Here is a 14331-nt window from a genome sequence, read left to right as displayed (position 1 = left end):
ATTTTATAAATTCATATGTTAACTTATTTTTTTCTTTTATATTTATGCTTCAATTCAAACTTAAAAGATCATATAGTAAACGAGAAAATATAATTAGTAAATTTGTCCACATGATTAATCACAATATATTTTTTAATTCATTAATTTTTTTTAGGTAAAACAAATAAAAAAATAGTGTAGCGGTTTAAGTAATAGCGATTAAAACATATTTCTAAAAAAAGTAGTGAGAACTTAAGAAGATTATACTCAGTTGGTTTTTTTAAAAAAGGAAGTCTCCAGTTAAACGCATTTTGCGGCGGTTGGACAAAAACCGCCGCTAATAATTTATCTTGTGTTACTTGCCGCCAGAATGTGTCTATTTGTGGCGATTCCACCACAACCGCCGCTAAATACCAAATTAATGGCAGCTCCTCTCTTTTTTGCCACAGCAACTGCCGCCATTATTCATTTAGCGGCAGAAGTTCTACAACTACCGCTAAACCACCGCCGCTATCTACCATTTTTTAGTAGTGTTCAGGCTAAATTATAAACAAAAAATATCTTTAAAATAACATTGAATAATTAAAGAGATTATTAATTACACATAAAATTAGTTTAATTTGAATAAATAATGCTACACATCCAAATCTTTTTATGAATGAATTCCTACTAAATTAAATAATAAGACTTGAAATACACATGCACTTGCACTCCATATTCTTCCTTTGCGTCATAGAGACTGGAAATTTTATGAATTTATGTAATGATCTAGTGTTCTTTATTGAAGTCAACTTTTAACTTGTTTTCTTTTATTTATTTGATTTAGTTTCGTTTATTTTCTTTGAATTTTGTTATTATTTTACTTTTCACACTTTCATTGTCTTTTTTATTTCATTATTTATCTCTGTATTGTTTATCATAAGTCCACCACTAGTAATTTTGACATAAACTGCTTTGACATAGTAACTAAGTAATTCCTGGATCGAGCTCACTCTTCTTCATAGAGTCGTATCTGCTCCCTGATATTTGAGTTCTTAATACAAGCTCGTTTTCGACACCACCTGCCGAAGTCAACAAAAAAACAAGTGAAATGAATTTTTTCAACTGGCAATGGTTTCGATTATAGAAGCAGAAACGGGTAAGTCAAAGTTGAAAAAGATGGCACAAAAAGCCTAGAAGTCGAAAGGTAGTTATTGCCTTTCTTTGATCATCAAGGCTTGCTACTCGACCTTCAAGCAGAGTGGAGGACATGGGTGTAAAATTTTTGAGAAACAAGCTGAACAAACGTGAGACTTAAAAATGAAGGAAGACGTGTGTGTCAAAACTTGGGGATCAAGATTCTTCAAGGTCAAGACATGGTCATGATTGAGGAAAAGGAGGAAATAAGACTGTGGAAAACATGCTTCATGATCAGTCAATCTCCATGGTCTAAAAAAAGTAGAAACTCAGAAGAGTTCGGAACTTCAATAAAGAACACTAGATCATCACATAAACTCATAAAATTCCCAGTCTCTGCGATGCAACGGAAAAACATGGAGTGCAAGTGTATTTGAGTCTTAGAAGTCAACTTTTAACTTGTTTTTCTTTTATTTGTTTGATTTAGTTTCTTTTATTTTCTTTAAATTTTGTTATTATTTTACTTTTCACACTTTCATTGTCTTTTTTATTTCGTTATTTATCTATTTGTCATTTATCATAAGTCCACCACTAGTAATTTCGATATAAATTGCTTTGACACTGTAATTAAGTAATTCCTGAGTCGAGCTCACTCTTTTTTAGAGGATTTGTATTTGCTCCCGTATACTTGAGATCTTGATACAACCTTATTTCGATACCACCTATCGAAGTCAACAAAAAAAATGAGTGAAACAAATTGGCACGCCCGATAGGATCCTGGGTTAAATTCATGTCAATATGGGCTACCTCCAAATTATTCACCACCTTTGTGGAATCCTAGTGCCATATATTGCGGAGGTATAAACACCAAGGTTGCGAGAACTAGACCGGTCAATAAATCGGTAAGGTTACTGGTTTACTGGTTCATTGGTTCGACCGAGGTTCAACCGGAGTTCAACCGGTTTTAATTAAATATTAAAAAAATTATTAAAAAATTATATATAATTTTAAACATATATATTCATCCTATAATTTTTTACCAATAGAACTGAGATGTTCTGGGTTTCATGCTTTGTAAAACCAAAATAAAGAAACTCTTCATCACAAATCATAATTAACAACCACTCAGACTTAATCCAAAAAATATCAAATTATTCCAAAATCATTCTAATAAACAACTCAGAATAATTATAATCAACAAAAATAAAATTAAAAAACAAAAACAGCAACTCACAATGGTTACAATCAACCAAAAAATGCAATAGCAACAAAAATTCTGTCCAAAAATCAGACTCCAAATTCAACAGAAGAGCAATTTAGAATCCGAGGATCATTATAATCAACTCCAATTTCATAAACATTGGCAACACATAATAAAATAAGAAATTCATAAAATCAGTAACACAAATATCTGAGGATCAATAACAAATTCTTTCTAATAAATTTAACAAAATAAGCACAAGTTTCATAAACATTGGCAACTCAGAATAAAATAACAAATTCACAAAATCAGTAACACAATATCTGAGGATCAACAACAAATTCTTTCCAAAAAATTTAACAAAATAAGCACAAATTAACAAAATCAGTAACTCAGAATGACAAACCCTAAATTAGCAACTCAATTATTAACAGTAAAACCAGTAAACAGAGGAGACGAGGAAGAGGAGGCGACACCGGCGAACACAGTATTAGCAAAATCCAAGCCATAGTGCTTACCGACGGCGAGGAGGAAAGGGAGTGACACCGGCGAAGAGAGAGAGAGCGCGCTCGAACAGAGGAGACGACGGCCGTAGAGCTTCCACACGATGGCCAGGGAGCTTCCTACGACGGTGACACAGCTTCCTAGGACGGCGACGGAGCTTCCTACAATGGCGACATAGCTCCTGCGACGGCAACAGAGCTTCCAAATGCGACGCCTCTACCCAGCGGAGACGAGTTCGTCGATGACAATGAAGCGTGGTTGCGGGGCTCTGGGGGCTGCGGGGCGCAGTGTCTAGAGGGCTAGGGTTCTTTGTGCTTTCAATTTAAAATATGCAGTTTAGTTTCAGAGAGGTGAAGAAAAGAGAGGAATGGGATTGGGTGCATTGGGGATCAGGGTTTCTTTGTATGAATTTTTTTTAGAATTTAAAACGGCGCCGTTTGAACTTTGAGGGAGGGCTCCTGAACCGGAAACCTTGTAAAAAACCGACCGGTTCTGGTGGTTCACCGGTTAACCGCCGGTTCAACCAATTTTTTGACCGGTTTTTTGCCAAATCATTTAGAAGACTAACTGAGCCGACCTGGTGACCGGTTTTTGGTTAACTTGGTTGAACCGGCCGGTCCAGTTCAGTTTTCAGAACTATGATAAACACTATAAGAAATAATCTTTTGTATAATCCAATACCTCCTTCGGGTTATCCTCCAATGAGTACACACAATTAATACTACTCTTACATGGCAAATTATAATGGCTATCAACCCTTAATAAATAACCCTCCATATCCTGGGTTTGTGGCCATCCCATAATCAAGTCCTATAGTATCGAATGTCATTTTTACACAGGATATTGGAGCCCCTAGGGTGTCAATAGGAAGGACCCGGACTTCAATATTCTTCGAGATGCCGAAACAGATTCATGTGGAGACATCTTCACCTAATACAGTCAAATCTTTGGCTATATTTTGGAAACAAATTAAGGATAGCCATCATGATTTAATAAATATCCTAACACAGTAGATGACTACAATATTAAATCCAATGTTAGAAAATAATAATGATGGAATAGAGTAAGTTGCTCGACGAGTCGATGATATTATGGGAGCAATTAATCTACCACTAGCCCAACCTTTTGGGGGAGTTCATGTTAATAATCCTCCTATCATTTTGAACAGATGAGATGATCCAAATAGGGTATTGAACAAAGCTAGAGCAAATAATGCTGCTCAAGCTTATGGTCAAAATATATCTCAAGCGGTCGAGCAAATCCTAAATAAAGCAGGATTGAATATTGGGATCATAAATCAGCCTTATTTTATATTCCCTTTTCCATATTATTCTTGCAACCTAAACTCCCAAGAGGAGTCAAAACCCTTAAATCCCTCACAAAGTTTGCAGAGAAAAGTGGAGAATCAACTATAGAGCATATTGCTCGCTATTCAATTGAAATAGGAGAGTTAGCCAATAATGAATGTTTGAAAATGATATATTTTTCTTCTTCACTAACAAAGAATGTTTTTACTTGATTTTCAAACTTGCAACTTAATTCGATCCTCAGTTGGGTCCAATTAGAAAGAAGCTTTCATGATCAATTCTTTAGAGGAGAAATGAAAGTAACATTGTCGAACTTATTCACAATAAAGAGAAAAAAAAGCCAAGTCAATTGATGACTGTCTTATTCAGTTAAAAAATATTAGAAATAAATATTTTACACCTATTCTTAAACCTGAGATAGTCAAGATGGCTATCAATGGGCTTGGGTTTAACATTCAAAAGAAATTGGTGAATCAACAATTTCTCGACTTAGCCCAATTGGTTGATAAAGTGTAGCAAATTGAAAAATTAAATAAAGAAAAAGAAAAACAAGAGTCAAATAAAAGAAAGCCCTTTTTTAATAAAAAGTTTAATTATGTTGACTGCATGACTGATAAAGAGTCGAACAGTGAATTTGCTTTTGCTGCAGAATTAAAAGATGGACATCCTTATGTATGTCGATCTCTTAATCCAGCAAAAGATAAAACTCCTTTGTCGAGGGAGGGGGGAGAATTATTCTTTCAACCTAACAAAAGCTGAACAGATCTTCGACATGTTGCTAAAAGATAAACAACTTGTTCTTCCTAAAGGGAAGAGAATGCCGTCAATTTCGGAAATAAGAAAAAAAGTTTTGCAAATTTTATCAAGCTTCTGGACATTATACTAACAATTGTGTTCATTTCAAGGACTTGATAGAAAAGGCTATTAATGAAGGTCGACTTAAGTTTGTTGATAAGCCTGAATGAAGGTGAATTCTGATCCCTTCTAAGTCACATCAAATTTTGCTAAGACAGAAGAAGTGGCATTCACAGTAAACAAGGCTTTTGTCGAACCGGTAAAGAAAGATGAACAATTCGAACTGGATATGTTTGAAACAAGAAGGTCTACTTATCCATAGGCAGGAGATGATCTGCTATATTTTTTGTTAAGACAAAGGGAGGGGGAAGGAAATATAGCTATATATCCTCGTTGTAGTGCTTTGTTCGACACTTCAGCTGTAAAAGCTTTCGATTCATATAAAAAGAGTAGAGAGCATGTTCATCAAGAAGAATTAAGACAAACTCAAATGAAATAGGGGACCAAAGGTCGAAAGATTGTGGTTGCTCCTGTCAAACAGCACATGTTCATGGTGGTAACAGTCGACTAGAAACCTCAGGGGGTGTCGAGTCGAACTAGGGTTCCTCCATCCAATGTATCGAACAATAAGTGGATACAGAACAATGCTCCAAACTACTCCAGGAATTACGATTTTAGCATTCCTAGAGGTGGTTTTGGAAATTAGGCTAGAGCCCAAAAAAGAGGAGGCTCTAGACGATAAGTAACTAGAAGGGGTAACGGTCGAGGAAGGTATCTGATGAGCGAATATTTTATACGCTTTTTGGCATCATTTTCATATAGTTTTTAGTATGTTTTATTTTTTACATGGAAATTCAAGCATCGAACCTCACTGATGATGTATGTACACTCTAATCTCTCTAGTGTATAGGGTAATCACTCTTTTCTTCTCTAATCATGTTCTCTAACTTTTGTTCTTCTCCTAACCAATCAACAACAGTTAACATACCAATGCAAATATCATGAGGTCTTTCCAGGGTTGTAATGGGGCCAAGGTAGAGGTAGGGGTACATGTATGGTCAAGTGAGCTTATAAATTGAATCTTTAATTAACCCAAACTTCAACCTAACCTATATAACTTGCATAACCTTAGAATTCATACCTAGCTACCCAGAATTCCCCTTTTACATTCCATACTCATGTATCAACTTTTTATTTTAATTTTTATCATATGTGCATTGATCTTTGAATTCTCAATTCAGCATTGGGGTAATTTTATCCCCTTATTTATTTATTAATTTTTTTTAGACATAAAAATAAACATAGCTTATCAATGCACATAGATTTTTAATTCTTATAGTTTCACATGAGTAGGTATCCAAATTCCCATTAAATTATCATGACACATTCCCTTAATAACTTTTGTTCCCACAATTTCCTATATTTAACTAGCACACACAATTCTATCTTAAGCTAACCAAAGATTCAATTTGGGATATACAATTATTTTTCCGCTTAAGGCTAGTAACGTGGTGAAATATAGAACAAACAGGATTTAAAGGCTCAAAGTGGTTAACAAAGGTAATTGAAAAGGGTAGGCTTAATTTGGATAAGTGAGTTTAAACAAAAGATGGCCTCAATCATATGCAAGCATACGAATATAATAAATATTGGACATATAGGATGAAACAAAATATAGATTACAATCATAGAGAAGTAAACACACAAGAATAAAATGTTTATGGTTAAATAATGTAACCATACATAAAGGCTCAAATCTTCACAGGTTGTGTGTTCTTTAGCTCAAAAATCATGTTCCAAATACAACTTCAAGCAGATTTATCATAAAAAAAATTTTTAAAAATTAGTGAAATTTTGTTCCAAAGATAGAGTCTTAGAAGAAACTTATTGTCTTTTCAATCAAGTAGAGCATGCATGCAACTAACCTATTACTATGCAATTTATCCTATTCTACAAAAGAAAGAAAATCTAACTAAAATATCCTAATTTATTTGTGCTAGGAAAGAGAAATTACCTCCGGAAGTTAGGTACTGACCGACCTCCCCACACTTAAGGCTTTGCATCGTCCTCGGTGCCATCTGTCGGGAACAGGGGTGGGCTGGTTGCAGTATCTCCACAATTGGGACCATCATGGCTCCCTGTGCTGGTAAAATAAGTGGAGTTCGGGGTGTCTGAGTCCTTGAAGTGTCCCTTGAGTAGTTCCTTGAGGTGTTTGAATCGGCGCTCGTTACCGCGCTCTCTTAACTTCAATTTCTGTTCTTGCTGATCCAATCTTTTGATTATCTGCTGGAGCAGTTCATCTGTTGTAGGTGCTTGTGGTGTTGAAGAAGGGATATCGGCAACCGGTGCAGTAGGAAGGCTTGTAGTGGCTGCTGGAAGTCTGAGGTACTTCCCATTGGGGACATACTGATCATCCCATGGAAGCATGGCTTTGGTGTCTCCAGCTCTTGATGCGCGAAAAACTTGTCTCTCAACAAATTTCCCTTCGGCAAGTGTACCGAATTTGTCGTCAAGTAAAACTCACAATAGAGTGAGGTCGAATCCCACAGAGATTAACGGATTAAGCAATCAATGGTTAATTGACTATCCTAGTTAGACGAATCATATTTGGATGATGAGTAAAAAGGAATTGTAAATTGACAGAAAAGTAAAGAAAGCAATAAAGTGTAGAAAAGTAAAATGGCAAGAAAAGTAAATGTAAGAACTAAAAATAAAATGAACATTGGGATCAAGAGATATTGCAATCCTCCGGATCAAGTTCATTCTCATCTCTTCCTCAATCAATGCATTCATTGGTCTCCTTGGTAATCTTAAGTGATCAAATTACAATTCCTTGTAATTCGATCTCTCAAATCTTGATCAATAGCCAATTCCTTGGTCAATTGCTCATGAGAAGAGATGAAGTATGGTCACTGATTATACCACATGCATTTCCCAAATCAAGTGTTGGAAGGATTATAGTCACATATCCATCCACACCCAATTTGGTCCAGCATGAGAAAGCATTTCTAGCATGATCTCTTCATTCCTCTTTCAAGGTTCATAAGAGATCCAAGTATGAATAGTTTCTTTTCTAAGATAACTACCCAATTGGATGAAGATCGAAAGCCCTCTAGTAAAATCAAGAGTAAAGAAAGAAGAAGAAGAATAAGAACTACACTTAATCCATTGAATCACAATAGAGCTCTCTAACCCAATGTAAAGAGTTAGTTGATCATTGCTCTACAAAAATAGAAAAGAAAGAAAGTGCAGAAAAGTAAAGATGAAGATTCAAACTGAAATTGAAAATTCAACATTCATGAATAAAAATTACAACTAAAAGAAAGAGAAGGAAAAGTGTGTGAGGGGAGGGAGTCCGAAGACCCCTCTTCAATCCCCTATTTCAGAATTTCCAGACTCCTTCAATTTCCAGGATATTTTCAATGTAAAGACTAAGGCCTTTATATAGGCTCTCCTAAATTACAAAATGAAATTAAAAGCAAATTACAATTAAATAAAAATTCCTATTCTAGATGCTTCTTGTGGTCTTGATTGGTTGACAATTGTGGGCTTGCTTGCTTGAGCTTTGAAGTGGACTTGAGAGAGAAGTGAGTCAAGTTGAGGTCCAGGTGCTAAAGTTAGTGCTAAAGTTAGCCACAATAACGCTACAAGTGTGGCGTTAGTGCTAAAGTTATTGTGGCTAACGTTGCACTTGCTGCCTAGTTGGTATTTTTGGGGCTTAAAAAATGCCTCTTTTGTGCTCCAATTTCATGCCCACTATAAAGTATTATATATTGTTGGAAAGGTCTGAATGTCAGCTTTCTAACGCAACTAGAATCACCTCAATTGGACTTCTGTAGCTCAAGTTATGCTCCTTTGAAGTGGACATGGTCGCTGGCATAGTTGCTAGCGTTACTGGAAAAATTGAGTGCCACTAACGCTAGCGATCAGGGCTTCATTATTGCCGGTTTCTGAAGCTCAAACTTAGTATCCACCCCATACTATTATATATTGTTGGAAAGCCCTGGATGTCTACTTTACAATGCTGTTGGAAGACCATCATTTGGAGCTCTACAACTCGAGTAACACTTCTTGGAAGGTGAAGAGGTCAGCTGGCCTTACTACAGGTTGATACCATGTTCATCTTTGCACTTTCGGGGCAGGTTTTCTCCCTCAAATTTAGTGTCCATGGTACGCAGAAATTGTGATTACACTTTAATTATGTAAAATTCATCGCTCTTTCTTTCCCTGGTAATGGCGCCAAAAACATGATGCCAATACCATGGTTCACAACTTCGCACAACTAACCAGCAAGTGCACTGGGTCGTCCAAGTAATACCTTACGTGAGTAAGAGTCGAATCCCACGGAGATTGTTGGTATGAAGCAAGCTATGGTCACCTTGCAAATCTCAGTTAGGCAGATATAAATTGATAATGTTGTTTTCGAATAATAATTAATAGAATAGGGATAGAAATACTTATGTAATTCATTGGTGAGAATTTCAGATAAGCGAATGGAGATGCTTTCGTTCCTCTGAACCTCTGCTTTCCTGCTATCTTCATCCATTCAGTCTTACTCCTTTCCATGGCTGGCTTTATGTGATACATCACCATTGTCAACGGCTACTTTCGGTCATCTCTCGGGAAAATGATCCAATGCCCTGTCACGGCACGGCTAATCGTCTGGAGGCATCACCTTTGTCAATGGCTTCATCTTATCCTCTCAGTGAAAATGATCAACGCACCCTGTCACGGCACGGCTATTCATCTGCGGTTCTCAATCATGCTGGAATAGGATTTACTATCCTTTTGCGTCTGTCACTAATGCCCTGCAATCGCGAGTTTGGAGCTCGTCACAGTTATTCATTCATTGAATCCTACTCGGAATACCACAGACAAGGTTTAGACTTTCCGGATTCTCTTGAATGCCGCCATCATTCTAGCTTACGCCACGAAGATTCTGATTAGGAGATCTAAGAGATACTCATTCAGTCGAAGGTAGAACGGAAGTGGTTGTCAGGCACGCGTTCATAGGGAATGATGATGATTGTCACGTTCATCACATTCAGATTGAAGTACGAATGAATATCTTAGAAGCGAAATAAGATGAATTGAATAGAAAACAGTAGTACTTTGCATTAATCTTTGAGGAACAGCAGAGCTCCACACCTTAATCTATGGAGTGTAAAAACTCTACCGTTAAAATTACATAAGTGAAAGGTCCAGGCATGGCCGAATGGCCAGCCCCTCTGATCTAAGAACCAGGCGTCCAAAGATGTCTAATACAATAGTAAAAGGTCCTATTTATAATAAACTAGTCACTAGGGTTTACAGAAATAAGTAATTGATGCATAAATCCACTTCCGGGGCCCACTTGGTGTGTACTTGGGCTGAGCTTTATCTTTCCACGTGAAGAGGCCATTTGTGGAGTTGAACGCCAGGTTTGGATCCATTTCTGGCATTCAACTCTGGTTTTTGATCCATTTTTGGCGCTGAACTCCAGAATTGGGCAGAGAGCTGGCGTTGAATGCCAGTTTGTGTCGTCTATTCTTGGCCAAAGTATGGAATATTATATATTTCTGGAAAGCCCTGGATGTCTACTTTCCAACACAATTGGAAGCGCGCCATTTCGAGTTCTGTAGCCTCAGAAAATCCACTTTGAGTGCAGGGAGGTCAGAATCCAACAGCATCAGCAGTCCTTCTTCAACCTCTGAATCTGATTTTTGCTCAAGTCCCTCAATTTCAGCCAGAAAATACCTGAAATCACAGAAAAACACACAAACTCATATTAAAGTACAGAAATGTGAATTTAACATAAAATCTATTAAAAACATCCCTAAAAGTAACTAGATTCTACTAAAAATATACTAAAAACAATGCCAAAAAGCGTATAAATTATCCGCTCATCACAACACCAAACTTAAATTGTTGCTTGTCCCCAAGCAACTGAAAATCAAAATAGGATAAAAAGAATAGACTATACTATAAATTCCAAACTATCAATGAAACATAGCTCCAATCAGATGAGCGGGACTTGTAGCTTTTTGCCTCTTGATGAATAGTTTTGGCATCTCGCTTTATCCATTGAAGTTCAGAATGATTGGCTTCTATAGGAACTCAGAGTTCAGATAGTGTTATTGATTCTCCTAGTTCAGTATGATGATTCTTGAACATAGCTTCTTTATGAGTCTTGGCCGTGGCCCTAAGCACTTTGTTTTCCAGTATTACCACCGGATACATAAATGCCACAGACACATAACTGGGTGAACATTTTCAGATTGTGACTCAGCTTTGCTAAAGTCCCCAATTAGAGGTGTCCAGGGTTCTTAAGCACACTCTTTTTTGCTTTGGACCTTGACTTTAACCGCTCAGTCTCAAGTTTTCACTTGACACCTACACGCCACAAGCACATGGTTAGGGACAGCTTGGTGTAGCCGCTTAGGCCAGGATTTTATTCCTGTAGGCCCTCCTATCCACTGATGCTCAAAGCCTTGGGATCCTTTTTATTTGTCCTTGCCTTTTGGTTTTAAGGGTTATTGGCTTTTTGCTCTTGCCTCTTGGTTTTAAGGGCTTTTGGCTTTTTCTGCTTGCTTTTTCTTTTTCTTTCTATTTTTTTTGCCTATTTTTTTTTTCTGCAAGCTTTGTTCTTTGCTGCTTTTTCTTGCTTCAAGAATCATTTTTATGATTTTTCAGATTATCAAATAACATGTCTCCTAGTCATCATTCTTTCAAGAGCCAACATTTTTAACATTCTTAAACAACAACTTCAAAAGACATATGCACTGTTCAAGCATACATTCAGAAAACAAGAAGCATTGTCACCACATCAATATAATTAAGCTAAGTTCAAGGATAAATTCAAAACTCATGTACTTCTTGTTCTTTTGAATTAAAATAGTTTTTATTTTAAGAGAGGTGATGGATTCATAGGACATTCATAACTTTAAAGATATAGTTACTAACTACTAATGATCATGTAATGAAGACACAAACATAGATAAGCACATAACATAGAAAACGAAAAACAGAAGAAATAAGAGCAAGGAATGAATCCACCTTAGTGATGGTGGCATTTCCTTCTTGAGGAACCAATGATTTCCTTGAGCTCTTCTATGTCTCTTCCTTGTCTTTGTTGCTCCTCCCTCATTGCTTTTTGATCTTCTCTAATTTCATGAAGGATGATGGAGTGCTCTTGATGTTTCACTCTTAATTGTCCCATGTTGGAACTTAATTCTCCTAGGGAGGTGTTGATTTGCTCCTGATATTTATATGGAGGGAAGTGCATCCCCTGAGGTATCTTAGGGATTTCTTGATTTGCAGCCACATGTTCTACCACTGAGCTATAGACCCTTGAGATGAATCTTTCCATCTCCCATGACTCGGAGGTGGAAGCCTTTGTCTTCCCTTCCCCTCTTTTAGAGGTTTAGGTGCCATCAATGGTAATGGAAAAACAAAAAAGCTTATGCTTTTACCACACCAAACTTAGAATGTTGCTCGCCCTCGAGCAAAAGAAGAAGGAATAGAAGAAGAGGAAGATATGGAGGAGATGGAGGGATGTGTGTATGGATGTGAGTGGTGGATGGAAAACAGAAGGGATGGTCATGAATGGAGAGATAGAGGGTGAGGTGGGTGGGAATCCTGTGAGATTCACAGATCCTGAGGTGATCCTGTGGGTCCACAGATCCTGAGATGATCCTGTGGGGTCCATAGATCTTGAGGTGTCAAGGCATTTATATCCCTGCACCAATTTAGGCATGCAAAATGCCCTTGCACACAACTCTGGGTGTTCAGCGCCAGGTTGGTGCCCATTTTGGGTGTTCAACGCCCATTTGTTGCCATTTCTGGCGTTGAACGCCAGAACCATGCTTGTTCTGGGCGTTCAGCGCCAGTATGTTGCCCATTTTAGGCGTTCAGCGCCAGAACCATGCTCTGTTCTGGCGTTGAATGCCAGGCAGATGCTTCCTCCACGGTGTGATTTTTCTTCTGCTGTTTTTGATTCTGTTTTCAATTTTTATATTTATTTTGTGACTCCACATGATCATGAACTTATAAAGACATATAACTAAGAAAAATATAGTTAGATAAAAATTGGGTTGCCTCCCAACAAGCGCTTCTTTAATGTCAGTAGCTTGACAGTGGGCTCTCATGGAGCCTCACAGATGTGCAAAGCTTTGTTGAGACTCTCCAACACCAAACTTAGAGTTTGGATATGGGAGTTCAACACCAAACTTAGAGTTTGGTTGTGGCCTCCCAACACCAAACTTAGAGTTTGACTGTGGGGGCTTTGTTTGACTCTGCTTTGAGAGAAGCTTTTTCTGCTTCCTCTCCATGGATGCAGAGAGGGATCCTTGAGTTGTAAACACAAGGTTGTCCTTATTCAATTGAAGGACTAATTCTCCTCTGTCCACATCAATCACAGCTCTTGCTGTGGCTAGGAAAGGTCTTCCTAGGATGATGGATTCATCCTCTTCCTTTCCAGTATCCAGAACTATGAAATTAGCAGGGATGTAAAGGCCTTCAACCTTTACTAACACGTCCTCTACTTGTCCATAAGCCTGTTTTCTTGAATTGTCTGCCATCTCTAATGAGATTTTAGCAGCTTGCACCCCATAGATTCCCAGTTTCTCTATTACAGAGAGGGGCATGAGGTTTATTCCTGAACCAAGGTCACAGAGAGCCTTAAAGATCATGGTGCCTATGGTACAAGGTATTATGAACTTTCCAGGATCCTGTCTCTTCTGAGGCAATGTCAGTTGATCCAGATCACTTAGTTCATTAATGAACAAGGGAGGTTCAACTTCCCAAGTATCAATGCCAAATAATTTGGCATTCAGCTTCATGATTGCACCAAGAAACTTGGCAGTTTGCTCTTCAGTAACATCCTCATTCTCTTCAGAAGAGGAGTACTCATTAGAGCTCATGAAGGGCATAAGGAGGTTCAATGGAATCTCTATGGTCTCTAGATGAGCCTCAGAGTCCTTTGGTTCCTCAGAGGGAAGCTCCTTATTGATCACTAGACATCCCAGGAGGTCTTCCTCCTTGGGATTCACGTCCTCTCCTCTCCTCACAGGTTTGGCCATGGTGCTTATGTCAATGGCCTTGCACTCTCCTTTTGGATTCTCTTCTGTATTGCTTGGGAGAGTACTAGGAGGGATTTCAGTGATCCTTTTACTCAGCTGGCCCACTTGTGCTTCCAGATTTCTAATGGAAGACCTTGTTTCATTCATGAAACTTACAGTGGCCTTGGATAGATCAGAGACTAAGTTTGCTAAATTAGAAGTATTTTGTTCAGAGTTCTCTGTCTGTTGCTGAGTGGATGATGGAAAAGGTTTATTATTGTTAAACCTGTTCTTCCACCATTATTAAAGCCTTGTTGAGGCTTTTGATCCTTCCATGAGAAATTTGGATGATTTCTCCATGATGAGTTATAGGTGTTTTCATAAGGTTCAC

This window comes from Arachis ipaensis, chromosome B5 (genome assembly GCF_059453495.1).
Source record: "Arachis ipaensis isolate K30076 ecotype BB chromosome B5, ASM5945349v1, whole genome shotgun sequence".
NCBI lineage: Eukaryota > Viridiplantae > Streptophyta > Magnoliopsida > Fabales > Fabaceae > Arachis > Arachis ipaensis.
The sequence above is the reverse complement of the archived record's forward strand: the minus strand, read 5'-3'. Positions refer to the sequence as shown.